This window comes from Balearica regulorum, chromosome 2 (genome assembly GCF_011004875.1).
Source record: "Balearica regulorum gibbericeps isolate bBalReg1 chromosome 2, bBalReg1.pri, whole genome shotgun sequence".
NCBI classification, from domain to species: domain Eukaryota; kingdom Metazoa; phylum Chordata; class Aves; order Gruiformes; family Gruidae; genus Balearica; species Balearica regulorum.
Window position 1 is genome coordinate 148275994 of NC_046185.1, and position 22291 is coordinate 148298284.

The 22291-nt window shown below is 41.4% G+C and overlaps 1 protein-coding gene across 1 annotated transcript in view; it reads right to left on the bottom strand.

The window, feature by feature from the left end:
• The window catches only part of PIP4K2A (phosphatidylinositol-5-phosphate 4-kinase type 2 alpha), a 112024-nt gene that overhangs the window by 88537 nt on the left and 1196 nt on the right, over nucleotides 1-22291 (bottom strand). The window lies entirely within an intron of this gene.

Here is a 22291-nt window from a genome sequence, read left to right on the forward strand (position 1 = left end):
TTGAAATTATAAAGCATACTACATAGAGAAGTATCTCTAATGTGTGGGTATTTCCAGCTTTCTCTGTCAGTTTGCTTCCTCCAGCTACCACTGTAAAAAGTTGGTAATCCCCCCAATGATTTACATCGTAAGGAAAAGCAGAAGTCAGACGGGATGCTGGGCACAATACTGTTCTTTTTAGTGCTTTTTGAGAGAGGAAGGAGTGCAACTAGCTAAATTCCCTTCTTCATGCAAGCTAATGATCTTCCAAAAAGGTAGGAGACCAGACACATGTTGGAGAATATCCCTTCGCAGGTATATCTGGAGGCAGAACACGTAGGAACAGCAGATGCTTCACAAGCTGAAGTGATCACTACCTTGGAGAAATGTCAAACAATTTTTTAGGTTAGTGCTCTAGTGAGGGACGGGGGGAAGAATTACCAAGGTATGTTTACAAAACAGGAGTTAAATCCAGGATTTACCAGCAAAGAAAAAAAAAATCTTTATTAGATACACATTAAGAAAGTGTACTTAGTTCAGAAGCACTAAATGATCCTAAATACACACTTGCTGCTCCTTCAGAACACTAGCTCAGCACAGGACTGCTTTGTGTCACCCGCTCAGGGACCTGCTAGATTTACCTGACGCATCGTGACAGCTCTAAAAGGGTCCGTTCTGATTTGACAAGTAGGTGAAACTCACCTCAGAAAAATTAATACAACTACATACAAGAACAACTGTTCTTTCACCATTTCAGGTGTTATTTCATGTATATCGTACACACATTGTAATGATAAGTAATTATCTTTTTTTATAGAAGACCTTTACATAAGAAAAACTATAAAGTTACATTCAAGTTACAAAACAAAGACTTTAACTGTTGTTGCTGAAAAACAACAGTTAAAAGTCTACAAGAATAGAAAGACCTGAACGGTGTCATGCCATATTAATTTTGTTCATTTTCCCACCCACAGGCTGCAGACTGTGCATCATTTCTTATACAAAAGAGATATGAATATCTGTAATTTACACCACAACATTAAATTTGCATTAGCTATAGAATTAGTTTTCTCATCAGTTCCTACAATAATGGTGCTTAGAATGAGGCTAATGCATTTCAAAACAGTTTACCTTGTAGTTCCAGAGTGTGAAGGCAGGACCTTGATTTACCCACAAGGCACAAGGGAGATTCAGAAATACTAAAAATAAATTTGATTTTTATTTCTTTAGTCTTCCCCCAAAACCTCAGTGTTTAAAATAAGATTTTAGTATTTGACATATTTAACATCTAACTGACATTCACATTTAACTTCCACATATTCAGTATTTCTTCAGAATAGTAGAACATTGGCTTTAAAACACACTGAAATAAATGTATCCATAATGCTCACCACATCATAGTAACTAACAAGTCATTGAACCTGATGGTTTTTTCAGTAAGGTCAGAACACAGCTCCATAGTTTACCTCCCTTAGCTTTAGCCTTGATTTTAATTGCCTTAGTCTCAACACAATTTAATTTTTCTAGTTCCCCTGCACAATACACATTCCCATTTCTGTAAGAGTCAGGGTACCATTGCGCACACAATAGCCTCCCCTCACCATACAGTCTTGGTTCATCCCTTCAGCATAAAAAAACCACATAACAAAGACACAGGAGGAGTTTGTGTAAAGATATAAGGTGGTAAGCATTGCTGGTGCCTCATCAGAAACACCATGAAGTTTAGCAGGAACTTTAGACGCCTCGCTACACATAAATAGACTTCTGCCTGTTCACTTCCAACAATTTGCAAGCCAACTGGAAACTCATGCAAGGACCAAAAGACTGGAGAGAGAAATGCAGCAATGAATCAGACCCATTGTTTTTTGCATAATTAAAAAGTCATTATTTAAAATTCATAGACCTCTATAATAACATAGCATATGTAATAGCGCACTAAAACATTGTAAATTTTATTGTGGAATTTAACAACGCTGAAGGAATGACAAGGACAGTTCAAAGACACTAAAACCTATCCAGATGACATCACTGCAGTAATGTCACTGTATTGTAAAATGATATATTGATAACTGGGCAAAACACCTAAGCAGGAACCAAGAAAAGAATCCAAAGAGTATCTCAAATCATTCAGATGGGTAACTTCTATTTGTTAGAGATGCAGCCTTCAAATAAGGCTTCTCATCAACAATTCTTTACAAGTTGTTCACTGAGGCATAGCCATTCATTTTTGTAACACTTACACAGTTCCGGTTTTGCATCAATTGTCCAAGATGTTTTCCAGATAAAGTATCAGCTCACCTTTTGTTGTTCCTGAATTCAATTAGATTGGCTCCTTGACCTGGTAAACCGGTAATGCAGAAAAAAAAATCCTGATGTACTTCTAATGTAGAGAGATGAACTATTCCAATATATAGCCACCTACTCTGTATGATCCTACCAGCACTTGTACAAATGCTATAGTAAGCTACTTTCTCCTTCTCCCAAACTACTCGTGGTATCAAAGTAAAAAAAGCATTTGTAAGTATTTTAACACAAGAATGCACCCGCAGAACTGCACCTGTCTTTGACATTAGCCTAGCAAGTCTCATGTATTTATTCTTTGGGGTCTGAAGCTTGAGAAATTCTCTATTTCTTCCAAATAACTTTAGGAGAATAACTTCATCCTACCACCGGCACATCTTGAAGTATGAGGTATCGCCTGTGCGTTCCATTTCTTTGCAACCATTTCAGCTGTAGCAAAATGGATGAGCAGGCAACTGATCCAGCAGGCTTGTGTCCAAACTACAAGGCTGAAGTCTTGTCAAAGGCCCCCTCTACCACACCACAGTTCTGCTATATTAGATTTTTTTTTTTAACCAGTTAATTATGTCAACAATAGAACAGACTTCAAATAACTAATGCAGCAGTGTTTCTTGGGAGGATTTGAGGCTGCCAACACAGAAATATTTTAAAGCTTTTAGAACAGCTAGTTTTTTAGTAGAGCCCTAGAAAACACGATGTAGTGGACTGCAGCCTCTCACACGACGCTGGTGTTTCAGTCTTTACTGTGCTTAACATATAGGTGGGAATCCATGTCATGAGGATACTGTACAGCTGCCTTTGAGTATTAAAATAGATTTTTAATGAAATATTAATAGTTAGAAAAATACACATTTTAACACATACAGAAACACACAGACCAAGACTCTGTGGCCACAGCTAAATTTAATCTGAATCCACACTCCATTAACAGCTGGAAGAGTTCCAGAAACCGCCTGTGCCCTTGGCCATCTGCCAAGACCACTGATTGTGTTTTAAGTCCCCTGAAATTACAAGGATGCATTCAAATATGCCATTCCCCACTTTTGGTACAGTGTTTTCTCTTGTTGCACAAATAAAAAGTAGCTGCCTACCTCACCACCAATACATTTGTATTTTACAGATGTACACAGTGTTTGGTACCTTTTGCAAAGCTCCTAACCCTTATGTTTCCAGGCTTCTTGAACCATAGGAAAGCAAGGCAGTAGTATCCAAGATTTGAATTCAAGTACAAAATTTAATCTACAGAGATAAAATGAAAGTTCTCAAGCATTTACCAGTGCTATCTACAGGTATGCTAGAGCCAAGCATCAAAATTCTTGTCCCAAAGCCTCATTCAAGTCTACTGCTCACAGTCATGACATGCACTAATACTCTTCAGTAGCTTTGTGCAGAAAATGCTGAAGGAGGAAGCGTTAAAACCAATCACAGTAACTAAAAGTCTTTATGGTACAACATCAAAATGAGATAAGTTAGTTCAGCCACATACAAAGAGAGCTGGGGATTGTTATATCTCCCAAGAACACCTGCACATCCATACAGTCACAATTCTCTGGAGACCTTCAGATGATAGTATTTTATTGATCTAAGGTATCAGAGAACATCCAGGATATATTAAAAAAAAGTATCAAGGTAGATAGCTAGCCATGACTGACATAACTCTTGCAGAAACAGTGGTAGAAAGGGAAGCAGAAAAAAACCAAACCAAAACACAACACTGGTTCAGCAGCAGGTCCAGAATACTCTGGAAGTATGTGACACACATCCTATGTGGAGTCAACTCAACTCTAAAAGAGTCCTCGAGCCCACACTGAAACCTGCTGTCATTAAAAGGAAGAGCTAGAGTATTTGCATGAAACAGATGCATCATAACTCATGCATAGCCTAGAATCTGGTCTTGAAAGCACACAAGTACTGCCAGGTATCAGGTTTGATGTACGGAAGCCTAACAGCGTAAGAAAGTGAAAGTACTCCTTGTCAGAATAACTGCTTCAAACTCAAAAGGCTACTGTACAACACAATGCAGCACTACAGTGTTAATGTTGCTCACCATCTCTGACTGTAGCTCCGTGGCCGTCTAAGCCAGCTTGTCAGCCAGATCCAGCCTCCTACCCCTCTGGCATTCGACAGGCCTTTTGTTGAGCTCAGCTGGTGGAGACCGACCCAACCAGTGCCCAGCAGTTAGATCAGCTCAGGCTGCGGGTTTCCAGCCTTTTGCTTCACAGCTGAGCCAAATTACATGGTTTGTCACTTGGCAAGCAGGAACAGTCTCATCTCACCTCCTTTTCCCCTCTCTACCAACTCCTTCGATCAGAAAACAAGTCGATTCAGCCTATGAACCCAGCAAAAATGAGAACAAAACAAAAGCCCGAAACACAGACTTTTTGCCAGATTAGTCTCTGGTTGTTTAGCAAGCTGAATTGATTTACTGGATGATCAGACAAATACTAGAGCCAGCATAAACTAAGCAGTAGGAACACTGCCTCCTTTTATTAAAGCCACAGACACAGCTGAGAAGGGCTCTATCAGAGTTATTTATCCCTTTACCTTATGCCACAGGTAGCACTGCTGATCTGCTGCAATTTGTACTGATGGGACACAGACTAGCAGTAAGGCAGCATAAGAAAAGCCCAGCTACAAATAGGTCACTCAGGGGAGAAACCACTTCAATTTGAAGCATGCCTTTTATTGGATGACAGAGAGAAACTTATGTCAGTCTCTGAACAAAAAGACACAAATTAAAACTGTGTTGGACAGCAGCAGATGCAGAAGAAAAGCTTTTTTTTTTTAGTAAGCTACTTAACTAATAGATATACCATATAAAACACACAGCAGTGCACTGTGGCCACACAGAAAAAGCATACATCATTTCAAGTTTTATGTCATTGTACGCCCATGTTTGTATGTCAAAAAACTATGTAATTTTTTTGCCCATGTAAATATTATGCCTGCTTGCTCAAGATAGCTATAGAGTAGTACTGTGGTGAGAGTTTGCAAGTGTACCAAGTGTGAGTGAGGCTAAACCTGAAAAGAATGAGGCCAAAGGGATGCAAGACACTGAACAGCTTGCTCCCAACATGAGGAGGACAGACTCATCGCCCAGCTACTCCCTGCACCCTGCCAGGCAGTTCTGCCTATCCCTTTGGCACTGGCTCCAGTACATAACAGATCCCACCAGAAACTCATTACTTCAGTATCCTAAAAATATCTCCTCCTCCCTAAACAGATATTTTTCCCACTGAATCAGTGAGTTGAACAGCTTGGCCAACAGCACAATACTGAGGACAGTGAAAAAAGAAAGGAGAGAATATTAAGCGTACCCTCAGCAAGTTTGCCGATGACACCAAAACGTGTGTGTGGTCAACACATTGGAAGGAAGAGATGTCATCCAGAGGGACCTTGACAGGCCTGAGAGGTGGGCCTGTGTGAACTGCATGAAGTTCAACAAGGCCAAGTGCAAGGTCCTGCAAGTGGGTTGAGGCAATCCCAAGCACACGTATAGGTTGGGCAGAGAATGGATTCAGAGAAGCCCTGAGGAGAGGGACTTGGGGGTATCACTGGATGAGAAGCTCAACATGACCCAGCAACATGCTGGGTATCCTGTGATGCACCACAAAAAGCGTGACCAGCAGGTCAAATGAGGTGATTCTCCCCTTCTACTCAGCTCTCGTGAAACCCCACCTGGAGTACTGCATCCAGCTCTGGGGATCCCAGTACAGGAGAGACATGGACCTGTTGGAGCAAGTCCAGAGAAGGGCCATGAAGCTGATCAGAGGGATGGAGCACCTCTCCTATGAGGCCAGGCTGCGAGAGTTGTTCAGCCTGGAGAAGAGAAGGCTCCGGGGAGACCTTATAGCACCTTCTAGTACCTCAAGGGACCTACAGGAAAGCTGGAGAGGGACTGTTTATCAGGGAGTGCAGTGACAGGACAAGGGGTAATGGGTTTAAGCTGAAGGAGGGTCTATTTACATTAGATGTTAGAAAGACATTCTTCACTGTGAGGGTGCTGAGACACTGGAACAGGTTGCCCAGAGAAGCTGTGGATGCCCCTGGATCCCTGGAAGCGTTCAAGGCCACGCTGGATTGGGCTTTGGGCAACGTGGTCTAGTGGAGGGTGTCCCTGCCCATGGCAAGGGGGTTGGAACTAGATGGTCCTGCAATGAAAAGGACCAAGACCAACAACTGCTGCTGCTGAAAGGAAGTGAAAGTGAAGTAACATAAAACTGAACCACAAGTTAAAGTTATCCCTTCCAAGACTCCTGCTGGGAATACATAGACAGATTCCCTAAAGACATGTAGATGCAAACAAGCTAATATAGCATTACCTATCCTGCAAATTGTTATTCAGAGTAAGCATAAGTTGTCCCTCAGGGGAAAGATTTACTAAGACACAACCCTAGACTGGAAAGGGACATAAGCACAGAAGTATAAGTGATGCACATTCAAAAATAGAGACTCTAAGCATGGGGGATAAAAAGGATACAATTTCTTTTCTGTAAAGAAGACTTTCCATAGTTTCACACAATGCCAGGAACAAGTCTCATCAGAGGATCTAACTAAAAGAAGTAGGATAATTTTCCCATTTCTTGACAAAGATGCACAACAGTTTGCTGAAGTTTCTTTACTACTTATTGCAAAACCCACAGCATTAAAGACAGAATATGAAGATGGATTAAGTCCAATACATTCATTTTTTAGGTTCACCAATAGACTTAGACTTGGTGTTAGTGCCTCCCATTGGGACAAACAGAAGCATTTCCAAGATTCCCAAAAGTTACCATGGATATGGACTATCTGTATTACAAAGTTGTGGTGTTTGGTGGGGTTTTTGTTGTTGGTTTGTTGTTTTTTTGTTTGGGTGGGGGTTTTTTGTTTGGTTTTTTTGGTTTGTTTTTTACAAAATCCCATACAGAGACTAGACCTTCATTTCCTTTACATTTTATTTGGCTAGCATTTGCTGCAAATATGTCTGAAAAACATTTCTGCTAAGAGACTGGTATTTAAATTGGCAATATCAGTCTTCAGACTTTACTGCTTCTTTTTATGACATAGAAATTGTGATATTGATTAAGTGTTAAGAGGAGTGAAGCTAATTAGAAGAGACCTGATCAGACAGAATTTGGTGTTTGTTGCTAGACGACAACAAGCTCAAGAATAAACTGGCTTATTAGGATAAGTCTGTTGGTAAAGCCTGTAACAGCAGAAGCTTCAAGCAGCAGCTGACAGATTTCACTTTTTCTTCTATTGCTCTTCCTCCTCATCACTAGGATTAACACCTTCCAAGTTTCAAAGTCACTATCCTCTGTGCAAGGACAGAAACCAATACAGCCCCAAAGAGGATGTGGCTCACAGCTGGCTTCGACTGAGGCTTAGCCTTTCCTCTGCAGCAAGGAATCACACAGCCCAACTCCCAGTGGGCTCTCTTGCCCACGACCTGCTCCTACCACTGCTTAAAAAGGCCATGAGAAGGCATTTTGCAACAAGGGCAACTCCCATCCCACCCCAGTCCCCTCTGCTCTTCCCCCCCACCTCCAGCCCAGGTTCGATGTCAGCAGGACGTGCGGCTGACCCAGCTGACCGCACCGCCACGCTAGCGCTGCTGCCAGAGGGGCTCTCCCGTGCCCACGGGAAGGCGAGGTTTTAGGCAGGACCACCCCTTCACACCACTGTTCCATCGCATTTGCTCACCCTGACAATGAAGCCATGCCTTTATTTAACAACTTGGCCAGGAATCAGAGAAACAGAACTCTGTCCAAAGCCACATAAACCCCCAAACAAAATTCCCTTCTGTCCTAGGAAACACTCTTCCCCTTCCAGAGAGACGGAAGGTGCAACATCAGCTTTAGATTTCTTGAAATCTTTAGGAGTGAAGTCATTACACTGCAGCATTACTGGCTTCAGGTTAGTTATTTTGTGCTTCCTGACCTTAAGTACCCCTTGGAATGGGGGAGGGGGGGAAAAAGCACTAACAAATAATCACCATGGAAAGTTAACAAGATTAATTAAATGCCTTCAGTTTCATAGTGTTGGAGCTAAGTGACAAGGAAAATGTCACTCATATAAAGATGTTTATATTCACACAGGAAACATTTTGTATTTCCAATAAAGCAATGCAACTATTCTGCAGTCATAGCCTGAGTAGTTAAAGATGATTAACAATGTTGTGGAGAGTTTCCACTGGTAGTTCGCTTAACTCAGCTTTGAAGCAATCTTGCACTATTTTTTGTTTCATTCAAATTTTTGGTGGCAATTATCTTTCCAAAACTTTAGACATCCACCCGATAATCACCTCTCTCTGATCAGTCACCTCGTATGCTTTTAAGAACAGATTTCACTGCCCACAACCTGGGCCAGCGTGACCAGCCTAGGAGCAGAGCTCTAGGCTGGATTTGTTTCACTGCATTTCTAGAACTGTTTCATTTAATATGCCTTTCCAAGGCAGCTGCAGAGCTGTCAGCTCACAGAGCGAGCTGTGATACAGGTAGCTAGTGCAACGGTAATCCTGCCAACTCCACTAGAAGCCCCAGTCATTCTCCAGAGCACTTTCCTCCTTGACATTACTTAAGCAAATATATGTAAATGCACAGGATCACAAGGCTTTAGAAAACACTTCACAAAGAAATACGTGAATTAGGCAGGAAACAAGCTGTTCTGTCCCAGAAGATAAAATAAAATCCAACAATACCAGTCTTTAGTCTATTTCTAAAAAAAAAAAAAAAAATTAAAAAATTGCAAGCTCCCCTCAGTTATGCCGTGGTAGTGCTGTGACTCACTGCACACTGTTTATGTTCAAGGAGTCTCAAAGCTGAGCATTTTCATTCCTGGTTTGTCAAGCCTGTTGAAAAAAATGCTCTCTGAAGCCTCAGTTTGGAAGAGCCATTACAGAAAAATGATCCCAAACAATATCAAATGCAGAAGGTGGTACTGCATCCTTTTCCACCCTACCTCAAGCTCTTAAGGCATTAGATATATCTGAAGACTCAGCTAAAGCTAACTGGAAGTTAGTTTTGTCAGGCACATGCATATTTTTAAAGAGTGGTTAAGAAGTTTGGCACAAATTGTAGAGAGCTTACTGTATGGCACAACTGCATCAACACCACCACTATAACAAGGTTTAGCATTCCTGGACTAAATACATTTCAACAACCAAGAGATCACTTTGATAAATTAAGTACCTTATACAGTTACAACCTGCAAAATTGTATTTAAAATATTTGACACATCAAGCACATAAGAAGAGGGAAAAACAGGAGTACCCAGACAATTACTATTAGCCCATATTGCTATCCGGTATGGAAAAAATGGGGTGCAATGGAATCACGGAGCAAAGCTTCGGATACACTCCATAGTATCTGGAAAGCTGAGGATTTGCAGCCCTCGGCACAGCTGTCTGGCAGGGGAGGTGACAACAATAACTTCTGTGAAAAAAAAGCCCTGCTTATTTTAGGGTTCAATGTCTTAGTCTATCAAATAAGACGAAAATGGCACAAAACTAGCGTGAATCTGACAAACCAATTTGAGCTCAATCTTGTCAGCTAGAAAAGCAACAGTAAGTAGAGGAGAACACGTAGCTCAAGGATCGTGCTTTACTATCTCAGTCCTCTGTCGCTTCTTCCACCTACTCGCACTATTAAGTTTCAGCATCCATGATCCATGCCAGCTCACACCACTATTTGAGTCAGTTTTCAGTAGCAGGTGAAGAAAAGCAGGGAAGCCTTTGCTGTAAAAATACTTGTCTTGCTGATCAGCTATACGACTTCATCTTGAGAGCTCTACACAACCAAATCTATACTGTTCAACAACAAAGGGCCTAGGGTTTTTAATTTTTAAATATAAACAGTGCTTGCCCTGTCAGAAATTAGTCTCACAAGTTAACTCTTTTCAAAGCCTTTGTTCACAGAACATTTCAAACACACACTTTTTTGAGGAACAGAGTGTGTGTATATATATATAATATCAAGAGTCTATTGGCAAGACACAGATGACTCAGCTTCCTTTCGTTTTTGCTTATCAAGAGGCTAATACTGGTCAGAATATGAGTTTGACTGAAGAACAAGCGATGCTGAAATATTAGTTATGTGTTTATATGTGACACAAACCTCCCGGTTGGTGTCTTCAGTTCAGAAAGGGGTCCCACAGCATCACAAATAAAAGCAAGCAGGTCTTACTTCCCACCAGCCAAGTACAACGATGTCTATGCCCTTGGCCAACTCAACTACAGAAAGTAACACACATTGATTTAAACCACCACAATTTAATTCCACTTCATAAACAAAATAACACAGGCTCCCTGAAACTCTGAATGCAGTTTTAAAATTACTTTTAGCCTTGCTATTGAGGTAAACAAACACGCATATCAACACTTAAGTGACTGGACTACTGTCTGCCAGCTACCCATATTTCTATACCTCTCAACTCCCTCTGTTCTTAACTTCTGAACTTTTGTTCAGCATTGTACTGCCACAAGAACAGTATGATATCCTGTGACAAAGCAAAACAAAAGGAATGTTTTTCCTGCCCCTAATAAGCCTTAAGATGTATAGATAAACAAGCATTTTTACTTTCCAAGTAACATAAGGATGGCTTAGCCACTTCAGCAACACAAAGACACCCTCCGAACTACCGGTCATTACATACATTTTACTGTAAAATGGTTAGAAACATGGCTTTTCAGGAAAGAAGCCTCTCTGCATTATGAAGGGCATTTATAATGGTGTAAACAACACCTCGGGGACATCACTCCAGATTAGTTCACAAGAACAAGCCCATTGTAAGATAGGCACCACGGCTCACATCCCCATGGGCCTCCTTCATCTTTCAGGTGATCAACACATCACACAGGAGGAACCACTACTTTCAGCCTCTTCTAGTAAATTCTTGGGTGCTCAGCCTTTATTGTGAAGCAAGTCATGTTCAACCAGAAAACCCTAGGAAGTCATTCACAGGAAAGTGAAAAAGTTGATGGCTTAAGTAAGAAAGCCTGGGAGATTTTCCCAACAAGATATGAATATTAAAAATATCCTATCAAATGATACCTTTCCAAGGAGACACTTGCCATATACCTTCTCTGAAAGATTCAGGAAGTACAAAATAATGTCTGAAGAGTAACTAGTTTGAAAAGTTAACTAGAACAACCACTACCAACCTCAGATAATTGCTCTAGGGGTGAGGGGGGGAAAACCTGACAAGTGGTATTGGGACATGTGGTAGAAAAGGAAAAAAAAATCCAACCCCCACCAACCAAGAAAAAGGTGTAGAACACTAGCAAGATTCAAGATGCTCAAGATCTGCAGTACATCAAAGGAAAACAGTATTGAAAAGAACAAGCTGAGGAGGGACAAGGAGTGCAGGATTCTGTGAGCCCAGAGACATCTGAACCCTATTAACATCCCTGAGCCAACACAGCCCGGAGGGCATTGCTCACTCAAATGAAATAACCAGCTACAACCGCCTGCAGCTGTAGGTAGGAAAGAGAAAGCAGCATTGTTGAATCAGCTGAAGCCCAAAATAACAGCTGAAGAAACTGCTATATCAGGAACTCCCTGCATCCATAGAAATGAGCAAGAGGTTCTGAAAACAGTGGTTGCAGTGCTTTTTGCCTGCAAGCCGGTCCATGCATTTGTTAACAAGCACATTGTTTCTTTAAATTAGTTTTACCGCTTGTCTGGGGAAATATCCAGAAAGCTTTTCTTGTTTGTTTGGTCCTGTCAACTGTGCAAGCACAGGAGAAAGCTGGTTTACATATCACAGATTGCAACTGAAGCATGAGCCAGACTGAAAACTCACTAATCTGACAATTCTGCTTAATACCCAAAAGAATAATTATGCCAGAAAATTTCTCTTCAATCCTCCTCTGCTAACCTTATTATCACCGGGGGGGGGGGGGGGGGGGGATGATGGATGGACAGACACACACAACACAGGACATCAAGAGCAGCAGGGAAGCCCCAGTTTGCCACAACCCCAAGCTGCTGCACAAGAGGGTGGTGCTGAGCTGCAGCACCCTGCTGAGCATCTGACACTGCATTTCAGTTCTCATGAGTCAGTCCCCAGTCCAACTGCAAGTCTGTGGTGACTGAGGAGGAGGAGGTTGGGTACAGGCTTTCCAGTGAAGTCAGCTTGTTTGAGACTGCTATCTTTCCCAGAAAGACGACCAGCTCTTTTGAAAAGCCAACTGAGACAGAATGTGTTGATAAGGACTTCCTCTTCAAGGACTTAGTGTAAAAATAATTTTATTTGTAGTATAAGCCTTTAAATACTATCGTTACTTGGACCAAGCAGTCTCAGATATGTACTTTATGAATCAAGAACAGATTTGCATACCATCTTTAAAGCTGGAGTTTTATAGCTTTATATAGGCTGAGTAATTAGTGGTTGTTTAGTGAGTTTTCATTATTTGCAAATCATGCAATACTTCATGAAAAAGGGACACTCAGAGAGAAACAAATTTTAGAAATGCTAACCTGAATGTCAGTGTTTGTGCCACTGTTCTCAGAATTACATAGAAGCCAAGAGTAATCTTGCCTACCATTAGGCCTTTATTAAAAAAAAAAAGCAAACAGCAATATTAGGATCATAACTTCAAAATGTAAAATAAAAATAGATATCCCATTCCTTATTCAACTGCTTTCTCAATTTTTGGTAATTCGCAATCTGAGATCCCAAAACTGGCTCTAGATTCAGATCAAAATACAAGAAGTCAGGAAGACTGAAGCAGGAAGCTCGGAGATTAGCAACCTTGCTTTTGTTATGTCAATCTTCTGATTTTTGCTCAGCTCCAGGCGACCACAACACATCAGATTCACACACTGTAAAGGGCCTAACAATTAGATACTTAAAAGAGCGCTTCTCTGAGCTCCTCTAGAAAGTATTCTGTTCTGATCATCCAGAACCTAACACACAATGAGAGCCACATTACACCGTAACACCAATAAAAGCTAACTACAGACAACTTACATGGCTGAGAGAAAACAAGCACACCAAATAAACAGAAACACAGCCAGCAACACCACAACATCGGAACCAGACGTACCAAAATGGTTTTGGTACCTACACAATCTAGCAAGGGTCTACAAAACATTGGGCAACACAATCAAAGCAGATCTAAATTCTGCAGAACAGCTTTAAGTCTATTTTGCACCAGGACATGCCACAGATTAAGGACATTATATCAGAACTATTAGTTTAATAACAGAATTATTGAGGCTCGGCACCACAAGCTAATCGGATATTGCTCAGTTTCAGTTCAGTATAATAAAATTGTTACTAAGCTGCTGTCTTTTGATTGGTCTTAGGTTAACCAAGTTGGGTATTTTTCTCTCTCCCTCCTCCAAAAAAGTCACATGGCTGCTACAGCCTTGACATCCTACAAGAGAACATTCAAGGTACAACTCAAGAATTACTGTTGTTTAGAAGGTCTTACAAATGTTGGCATTTACCTCTAAAAGCAACTTCAAAAACTTCAGCCCATGAGAAGTCATTACCACTCTCCTGAAAACACTTACTCTCTACCTGAATAGGCAAATTATGAGGTTAGATGGTTCAGCATGTTCCAAACACCAAGACTGAAGAGATGACCAGAAATCAACAGGTACAATGTAGACAGTTCTGTCTCTTACAAAATACATGACTATTTCAAAAGGCTAAAATAGCTGAGAAAGGTCTCTGTGTTGAAAGTGCAGAATCCACAAAGTTCTCTACTCAAGTGTTTTTAATATGGGCAACAGTATAAATCCAGGCTACCAAATATGAAATTGAGCTGTAGATAGGAGATGGCTGGTCAAAGGGTACACACCAGAGCTATTTGAGTCAGTCCGCTGTCCCAAGCAACTATGAAAACTCACGTTAAAGTACACATACATCAGTGTCTTCCCTCCACTCTCCCTGCAGTGTTTGCAGCTCCTCTTTCAAGCTGGGACTGACAGTTGTGGATATGGTCTGTTGTGGTATAAAAACCCTACCCTATTCACTCTTCTGCGTTAGCTTTTCCTTTAGCGTATCTCCCCAAGTTAATTTACCACAGGATCAGATCAGTGCCAGAGAGAAAGCAGAAACAAATCCAGCAGCCCCAGCTTTAGCTGGCTTCAGTATTATGGAGGCTGTGGTTTGACTAACCTTATGCTAGCATGAGCTAGCGCTTCTTCACAAGGAAGATACTTTGCCTCATCTTTTCTGCTTTTGCACCAGCTCCACATTTTGTGTGCTGGCACAGTTGTTTTCATGGCTGGAAGATGACTTCAGTGAACTATGGTCCATCTAAAAACTCCTCAAAATGTATTATTTTTGCTGGATTATTACTTTGGAGCTGGGTAATTACTGATAAGGAAAACAGATATGGCTCAATTTGTTAACCAGGAAGACTGGGATGGCAGAGACTTGATTGATAAAATGCAAATACAGGAATAGCAGAGTTGGGAGAGGCGAGACAGCATATGACTGAGACACCAAGAGGGAGACTGGGAAAAGCGAAAGATTAAACCAGTTAGCTCAGGTGGCTGCAAGGTGGTTCTGTAAGCCTCAGCCTCACCAAGGAGCTCCACAGGCCTTCCAATAATGCCACATAAGAGAATGTGATTTTTTTCAGTTTTGTCTTACAATATAAAAGGATCATGCATATACTCACAGCTGTGTTAAGAATATAAAGGTTGCCTTGGGAACTTACAATGCACACAAAAGAGCTGGATTAGACTAATTACCTTGCCTCAGTACACAAGGTAGTAGTTCATCAAGTCTGATGAAAAATAAGTACTCTAAAGGGTGTACAACCATAAGTATTTCTACTGCAAACTATTCAACCCTGCTCTTTGAAGATAAAGCTAATGTTTTCTTTTCAGTTTGTGACATCCATCACTACAGCATTCAGCTACTTCAAACAATTTTCACAACACCCTTATTAAGCAATCTCTCAACACAAAACTAATTAACTTATTATAGAACAGCCCAGACTCTATAGGAAGATCATAAGACAGATGTTCACACAGCAAACCACATGCGAGAAGTTACCATCTCAACCATTCAAAGCTAACCCATTTTATCACGTACCAGGACACGGACCATGAAAACTAACAAGGTTTGTCATTACCATCCCATAGCTGAGGCAGCAATTTCTTAGGCTGCTTCAGCTATTTTGCTAAGTGCAAACATGTGCTTTACTGACAGTGAAAATGAGAAAGAGAAATCAGGACTTTTGTTAGACATCTAACTAGTAAGCATCAAGTACAAAAAGTGGAAAAACATGGAAATAGGCCTTGGGAGTAAACATAAAATAATGAATTCATACTGGAGTCCATTACACACAACAGCAGTCAATCACTTTCAAGCCTTTAAAACCTCCTAGTTCAACAACAAAGATGACTAACCTTTCAACAAGTGAAGATATCTGTAAGCCAACATGACTATAACTCTGAGCACTTAGCTCTGGCAAGATTACATTGAAGATATGTAAATAATAGGTAGTTTCACCTTACTCTAAAGTTGTCATGAAGTTGCACAATGTACAGCTAGCCTACGGAACCCTACGGCACAAGATGTTTTCAAGAAGAGCAGAAAACAGGACTGTGCAACAGGAACTGCATAACGGGGGTGAGTCAGTTATGTTAAACAAAGTTTATCACCCTGAAACTACAGGAGGAAAATAAACATCTACCAGGTTCTGGCCAATTGGTGTGATGCAAGTGTCTGCTTAATAGCAAGGAATTTAAAAATAATCCCCCAGAGACTCTTTCTTAAGGCATCTGGTGCAGGATACTCAAATAAGATGACTAAGTTGAGTCAGCAAAACAAATTGTGCCACCTGTTTACTTCGCTGAATGTTGTCCAGCCCTCCCTGCTGTGGTTAATGAAATTGTTTCAAAAACCTATAGGCAAAAAAACCCACCCAACCCTAGTCTTTGCAGCACTTTATCTCATGGGGCAGAAGAAACTACAGAAACTAGCTTTGAAACCGCTGTCGGAGCTCTCTTTGCACAGCACTTCCTGCCTCATCCCTAACAGCAGCTGTTGTCTGTGTCCCTTTCAGTAGTTCAGAGAAGGACGTGAAATATCACTCCCATTTGTATTTCATGCAGAAGTGTTTACTACCTTTAAGCCAATCATAATAAATATTTACAGTTTTTATTTTTACTAGTCCATCCACTCAGTTGCAAAAGCAGCATACAATTAATTTCTGCAGTACAGAGCTTGACACCCAAAAAAGAACCAAGTTTTCAATAAATAGCTCTTCCTGTTCTACTTCCTTCTATACACAAACATCTGGGCTGAGTGCCCAGCTGACTTTATTTTAAAATAGTTTAAATTGCTTTATTATCTGCCCTGCTGTAATCAATGTTTTAATACATTGTTTCTTCCTGCTTCTTAGAAAGAGCCTTCTCCCATGCAGCCTATCACCACCGCCATTAAACAATTAATAAGGTTTGTTGGGTTTTTTTCTCTCCAAGCTCAACTGTTATGAATCTCGAGTTAACTCCAAGACCAGTGACTTGAGTTTTACTTTTTCTCAGTCATTTTGAAAAGCCACTTAGAGCACAATTGCGGTAGTGATGTTCTGCACTAAATACAAATACTAGCAACGCAGTCGACAACACAACTGATGGACAGCCCTCCCCATCTCAAGACAGTTTCCAACAAACCTGTTGTGCTCACAGCCATTGGCGTGAGTCAAGATTATAGTTCCATATCCTCAGGGTTTCACTAATCTCATCATCATTTAAGTGTACATTAAAAATATGGACCCAGCAGTTACCAACTCCCATAACATATGAAGACATATTGCTAGTAGTAAGTGTTGTGGGTCTGGTTTTGTGGATTTCCCCCCCTCCCCTTTAAAGCAAGCTGATCATAAACATAACTCAGTAGTTTTTATTCCGGAGGGGAAAACCAAGCTTTTAATTATTTTAGGCTTCATCTTTCTAATCATCTACTCAATCAGCTTTTTTCAGTGTCATTTTCCTAAATGTACAATGTTTCAGGATAGGAAGTTCTTAGGAGAGAGGCGAAATAAGCCCGTACTGAGACACTTGATTTATGCCACAAACTGAGAGGGTACACATTTACCCACCAAGCTCTCCAGTGCCATACTAAAACATAAGGACAGGTATGAATAAGTGAGCTATTTGTGTATTTGTTTAGATAAAAGTTTGTAGCAGAAAAAAAAAAAGAATGCCAGCTAAGAAAAATCCCCAAACTGAAAACTGACAAGAACACAGACATTTCATAGCTTTCTGTAGAGATACAGAAGCTTCCCTAATGTGATCAAATATATCCTTATATGCACGAGATGGAAAGATGCATTTACTGGTCACACTTTTTCCTCCCCACTTCGAGCTCTAACAGCAAATGAATCCAGGAGTTACACTGGTGGATGGAGGAGTCCCATGGCCCTTGCTCCTTTTATCCCCTCCCCGTGTTGTTCCACTTTTGTTAAAAAGATCAAGCCAGATTACAGCCGAGAGTGCAACAGTACCATCAGGCTCACAGTCAGTGCCTCATGTGAGCAGTTGAAGGGAGTTGTGGAGTTTTTTTTATTATCTGTTGAATTTTTCACCCACAGAAAGTATTCTCTGACCTACTCTGCAATATGCTGGAGGGGGTGGGGGGCAAGTAATTTGATCCGTGTATTCTTATTGTGCCGCTTGCTTATTAGGCAACAAGTGCCATTGAGAAGTCAGGCGCTGCTAAATTTTTAGATCAGCTTGTAATCATCCAAGAAACAGATGGCGATTACAGATTACAGGGGCTGGGGTGTGTGTTTGGTTTTGGTTGCGTTCTTTTTTAAACTTGTACAGTATGCTCGAGAACTTCATTAGGCATCCATTTTCTTCCCCTAAATATATTTAATTTAATGGTTGACACAGTAGGTGAGGTCTCCAGCAGTCCATTCTTTACCACAACACTAGTTACAAAAACCTCCCACTTCTATTAATTTTCTTCCATTTTTGTGGGTGATATGGTTTAAAGGATCTAAGCCTCATTCCCTACAAATCCCCACCTTCCCTAACAACCTTCTAACAGAAGGACTCACCATTATTGTGCCTGGGACAACCATCACAGGCTGCAGAACACATTGAATGCCTGGCTTTCACTTTTTGGCACAGAAAAAAAAAAGGAGGGAAGAATTACTTCCAAAAGCATTAAGCAAAAAGTTACATGCCACCTTCCCTCCCTCTCCGCCTTCACCAGCAGTGACAATATGGAGGTAAGAATATTTACCACATCAGTTGTAAATGAAATATTACAATTATGTTAACTAGCTAAAAATATAGCTTTAAGTCATACTAACCACTGAGTTTAAGTATTTGTTTCAGTAGCACAGCCAGATTATCTTTGACACAGGGTAAAAGACCAAGATAAGATCAACTCTTAATGATGCAGATGCCTGCAAGATCCAAGCACACCAACAATTAGTCTTTGCTGCTCCAAGTCATCAGTATTATAATTTCATCTACAAAATGGGACAGTTGCTTTCCCTTTCACTTCGAAAGTTTCATTCAACAGCATATTTCAGCATAACGAGAAATGAACTTACAGCTCTGAATGTCAGCCTGTATTTTCTTGCTTCTTAAGATATTTGGGTAATATTTACATGTTTTCCCCTCACATGCCCTTCTAAGTTATTACTGAATTTGACTGCATTACCAAGCAGGACTTTTGCATCAGGTATCGCTCCACTTCTATCTAAACAACAACTGAGACCACCAAAGCAATGTTTACATCTTCTTGGATGGGGAGGTAACGTATAAGAACCCTGGGTAACAGGCACCTCCCCGCAGATTTTTTCCCCCCCGTTTAGAATGTAAGCTCAACTACTTTGTGACACCAATGCTCGAGATCTCCCTTTCTAGAATCACATTTCCTCCTAGGACAGGACAGTTAAGAAAACAGTTCCCGTAACTTTTTTTTTTTTAGATGGAGCTTCTTCAAACACACAATTTAAAACTTGAAAATCCTCCAAAACTCAACTATGAAGTATAGCAGTATTTAGGCCCCAAGATCAAAGTGTTAAACAGTTTAAACAGTCTACAAAAAAATCTGCGTTTCTCTTTTTACCTACATCAAGTGCTTCCTTCCAATATATGCCACATCCTGTCAGAAATGTGGGAACTGCAACTCAGCTTCACTGTTTCAATACCTACTTATCTCCCAAGACAGTTAGTAAGACTCAGAGACCACTTTTGTCCTGTTAATTGATATGCATCACACTGGAAGCAGTCTTAAATATGATGTTTCAGATTACTACTATGTTCTAGGTTTATTTAATTACTATCATTGTGAACTATGATCTATACTCATTTCCCAGCCAAACCTTTTCTTATGTATTTCTGTTTATTCTCTTAAACTTAAGGATCCTTAATTCCTGTTCTTAATGAATCCATACACAAAATTTTACTTCTCCCATAAGAAATTCCCATTTATAACAGTCCAACCACATAGAACGCTTATTTCCATTTGCTGGACAGTGCCACATCAAGCACTACAAACTGACAAGGTAGGCATCTAACAGAGGAGCCTCCAACACTTCAATGCTCTCCTTTGCCAAGAACACAGGTATTTAGATTTTGACACATCAGATTAACTTATTAACTTTTTTGTTTTCATGATCTCTCATTCAGAGGGATTTTGCTTCCATGGGGCCCAAAGCATTTCTATTGGGTTTGCATGGCAAGGATTTCAGTGAGGGGGAGGGCTACAGGGGTGGCTTCTATGAGAAGATGACAGATTACCCTATGTCCAACAGAGCAAATGCCAGCCGGCTCCAAGGTGGACCCGCTGCTGGCCAAGGCCAAGTCCATCAGCCACGGTGGTAGCGTCTCTGGGATAACAGAGACAAGAGGGGGAAAAAACCTACTGTGTAACAGCAGTTGCAGGCAGAGAGAGGAGTGAGAAGATGTGAGAGGAACAACTCTGCAGACACCAAGGTCAGTGCAGAAGGAGGGGGAGGAGGTGCTCCAGGCGCTGGAGCAGAGATTTCTCTGCAGCCCGTGGAGAAGACCATGGCGAGGCAGGCTGTCCCCCTGCAGCCCATGGAGGAAGGATGATGGTGGAGCAGAGGTTCCACCTGCAGCCTGTGGAGGACCCCACGCTGGAGCAGGTGGATGCCCAAAGGAGTCTGTGACCCCATGAGAAGCCCACGCTGGAACAGGTTTGCTGGCAGGACCTGTGGCCCCATGGGGGACCCACACTGGAGCAATCTGTTCCCAAAGGACTGCACCCCGTGGAAGGGACCCACGCCAGAGCAGTTCACGAAGAACTGCAGCCCGTGGGAAGGACTCACATTGGAGAAATTGGTGGAGGACTGTCTCCCATGGCAGGGACCCCATGCTGGAGCAGGGGAGGAGTGTGAGTCCTCCTCCCCCTGAGGAGGAAGGAGCGGCAGAGACAACGTGTGATGAACTGACCACAACCCCCATTCCCCATCCCCCTGTGCTGCTGGGGGGGTGGAAGGGAGAGAAATTAGGAGTGGAGTTAAACCCAGGAAGAAAGAAGGTGTGGGGGGAAGGTGTTTTCAAGATTTGGATTTCTCATTATCCTACCAGTGAAGGGTATACCTGCCCATGGCAGGAGGGTTGGAACTGGATTATCTTTGAGGTCCCTTCCAACCCAAACCATTCTGTGATACTCTGATTTGATTGGTAATAAATTAATTTTCCTCAAGTCGAGTCTGTTTTGCCCATGACAATAATTGGTAAATGACCTCTCCCTGTCTCGATCTCAACCCATGAGCCTTTCATTACATTTTCTCTCCCCTGTCCAGCTGAGTGATGGAGCAGCTTTGGTGAGCACCTGGCCTCCAACCAGGGTCAACCTGCCACAGCATTATTCATGATTACACCTTGCAGCAGGGTAAAGAAATGGAAGAATATCTGCAGAACACATAGCAGATACATCTACAACGATTGCCTTTACATGAACATGAAGCTGCATTTCTGAGCCTACTGTATTGCTGAGCTTGTTCTTCGAGCCCCCCAATGAAAGGATTTGAGTTTTACAGGTATGAACCAGTATGCTTCTTTATTACATTTTCTAACGGGAACAGCACGTATGCCACAGTAGCACATGCTCATAGGAGTTGGTACAGCATTGTGTTTGTCACACACATTGTGTTTGCTATTATTTGCCCGGTACTGGAGATGTCTTTCCTTGGAAAGTAGTGGTATTGCCAGTATGAATACACATAGCAATGAGCTGTTGCAACAGGAAGATCTCTGTTCTTGTCAGAGACCTTCTCCCTCTCTCCCCATGGAGACTGGTGATAGCTAGCACACTGCCAGTCAGTAGAAGTCTCTCACCCTGTAATTACCAGCTTGCTTTCTTTCATTAAAGAGGCCCATTTGGGAATTTTTCTATGAATAACACCAGCCACTAGCGAAGGAGCAAGAGAAACTTGTGTATTTAAGCTCAATTCTGGCAAACAGCATATCGTGCACTTCCACAATTTGAGATGATCTTGCTTTGTAGATAAATATCAGTTTCTTATAAGTTCATGATGTAGGACGTCACTGCTTACAACTGACCTACAGAAAAACTTGAAATCCTTTGTCACCATTTCCTAGTGACTCACAGGGTGATACTGTAAAGTGACTGTGTAACCTCACTAGAGGTTCTCCTCTGTCATCCATACCATACTGGTACATGCAGCAGTTAAAGCATTTCCCCCTAGACCACCACTCCAGGCAATGTGCTGTTTAACACAGCTCTAACAGTGTTTAGCCTTGATGCTCAGCCTCCAGGCTTTGGGCAAAAACTACCAAAATATACGCAAAGAAAGAGACTCACAGGGTTTGGATATGTAAGAAACAAAAGGAATACCAAGATAATACTACAGGCTGCTTCGCCTGTTTAATGAAGCTGTTACGAAATTCGTAGTCTCATCTCCAATTGCACATTGACAGTCATTCCTATAAGCCCTTAAGCAGCAAGAAGTAGTAACCCATATAAACCCAATATTTGGACACACAGACTTTGCACCAGCAAGGTAAGTTTTCGGCTTAACTGCCCCGATACCTGATTTTAGGTGATC